Raw genomic sequence first — 2,201 nt, forward strand, 5'->3', positions numbered from 1 at the left:
ACTAACTTCCCTCTTACCTTTGGCACGGAGATCATTTTCAGGCCGACCACCAGCCACTTCCTGCAGTGAAATTAAGAAAAAGTTTGGTCCCTTTTCACAGTTATGGCCTCTTGAACATCACCAGCTCTTTAGTAGGTGCTTCCTGCACCCAAACACTTCAGAGCACCGCAGCCTCTCTGAATAAACCCTCACCTGAACCGGCATGGGTCCTGTCAGGACGTCATGGGGAATGTTGACAGTCTCAGTTCTGACACTCGCTGCACAGAAAGGAAATTTTCTATATCACAGTGAAAACTAGTTTTATAGAAAGCCTCTTTTGAGGACCTCATTCACAGGAAAAGTCTAAAATTAAAAATAAAATTAAAATTTCCACAAACCTATAGGGTGTTGCGTGTGGAATTTTGAAGAAAAAATAAGACACAACACAGAACAAATGAAGCTTCAAGATATTTTAAAATACCAGACCTGTAGATAACTGATCTTTTTGTCTCTGCTCTGTTGGTTCTTTTCCTTTCTGGAAAGAAGAAGTGAAAAACGGAATCAGGCTGTGATGTAAAATTGGAGGAAAATATCATGCTGTGTCATGGTGAAATTTTACAGCAGCTCAGCAAAACTTGAGTGTTGGTTGATCTTTTTTTTCTTTTTCTTTTGACTCACCAGTTTGGTCAGGACTCGATGGACGGCATCATCAATTCCATGTTTGTATTTCTCGTACAGTCTTTCTGTCTCAGTTGTGCAATCTGCAGACCACAAAGAGATTAAAGTAAGGACCAGACATGACTGACAGCTTTCACCAACGTGCTACAAAACCACTGTGTCACATACTGTTCATTAAAAAAGGCTTGTGACTGAAAATCAGAGCAAACTCACGCGGAAAATGACAGGATTTGATTTTTCAATGGAATAATGAATTTATCTTTACATTAAAAAATCAAATTACTTAGTTTTAATTTTAATTAAAATAAACATAAAGTTGATATTTCTTTAAAAACATCAAAATCTTGAGAAAAAAATGTCAAAAACAACAGTATACTTTCACATAGTCAAAACATGAAAACCTATTCATATGTCAATACAATCAAATACTGAAAATATAGCAAACTGAAAAATAAGATAAATGTGATGAAAACATTTATATATTGAATGGAAAAAAAATATCAAGAAGGTTTACAATTCAACAAACATGTAAAACTATTTTGCAATAAAGCAACATATTCAATTCTCTTTTACCAAAATTTGGAAAATGAAGCTCAAATACTAAAAGAGGGGGAAAAAAAGGAAATTTCAATTTGAAAAGTTTATAATGTAAAATAAATCAAATAAGATTTCTCTCAGAATTATCCACAAAAATGAATTTCTACTTTATTTTGCAAACTAAAAAAAAAAAAAAATGGAAATAAAAGTAGAAATACACTGATTTGGTGCATTTGTCAGTTTATCAGTAGTTAAATCAGTATTATTTTTTCTGAAAATTGTTGAAAATTTACACATTTTGTGTGAAAAAGCCAGCTTTGAGAAAAAGATGGATCGTAATTGAAACAGCACAGAGTCCAGGAAGGAGGGAGCTTTCCTACCTTTGGAGGAGGGTCTCTGTTCAGGTGAGTTCACCCAGCATCTCATCATGAGCTCCTTCAGTTCTGCCAGTTCTTCACAATTCACCATTTCATCCAGCGATGGCCGCTCTCCCTTTGGTATAAGAAACTTCACCAGGCTGGGCAATGCATCTGCAGAGCAAAACGTTGTGCGTTAAAAGTGTTGTCTTGTGCGTCTCTTTCCAGCTTGCCTCTCTGGTTATCGCCCCCGTAAATCACTTACTTTGATATGGCTGTTTCCCTGTTGCGATGGACCACAGCAGTATACCATAGCTGAAAGGGAGAGTGACAGGATTACACACCAGGATCACGAGTCCGCTCCCTTTAAACAAAAACCCAATCCCAGATTTCCTCTCAGAAAAACCTGTGTTGCTCTTTTTAAACTGAAACCATATTCCAATTATATGTTGAGAAATCGGAGCAACGCTCTCCTACCTGTAGATATCGGTGGCCTTTGTGGGGGTGTATGATAATGACCGAAAAGCCTCAGGAGGCATGTAGTTGATGGTTCCCATTGGATTTTCACTGTCTCTCTTGGAAGCTTGTGACATGCTGCTGTAAATCCTGGCGAGGCCAAAATCTGTCAGCTTAGGAGAAAAAGAGGGCGAA

General features: G+C 37.3%; 1 long non-coding RNA gene across 1 annotated transcript; it reads right to left on the minus strand.

Annotated features, from left to right (window-relative positions):
* Positions 1-379: 379 nt before the first annotated feature.
* Positions 380-1,628, minus strand: LOC115385880 (uncharacterized). The gene is made up of 3 exons (XR_003931200.1): positions 1,575-1,628; positions 658-740; positions 380-514 (listed from the first exon to the last, which is right to left on the minus strand). It is a non-coding gene; the product is annotated as an uncharacterized LOC115385880 (long non-coding RNA).
* Positions 1,629-2,201: the final 573 nt, after the last annotated feature.

This window comes from Salarias fasciatus, chromosome 3, assembly GCF_902148845.1.
Source record: "Salarias fasciatus chromosome 3, fSalaFa1.1, whole genome shotgun sequence".
NCBI classification, from domain to species: Eukaryota; Metazoa; Chordata; class Actinopteri; order Blenniiformes; family Blenniidae; genus Salarias; species Salarias fasciatus.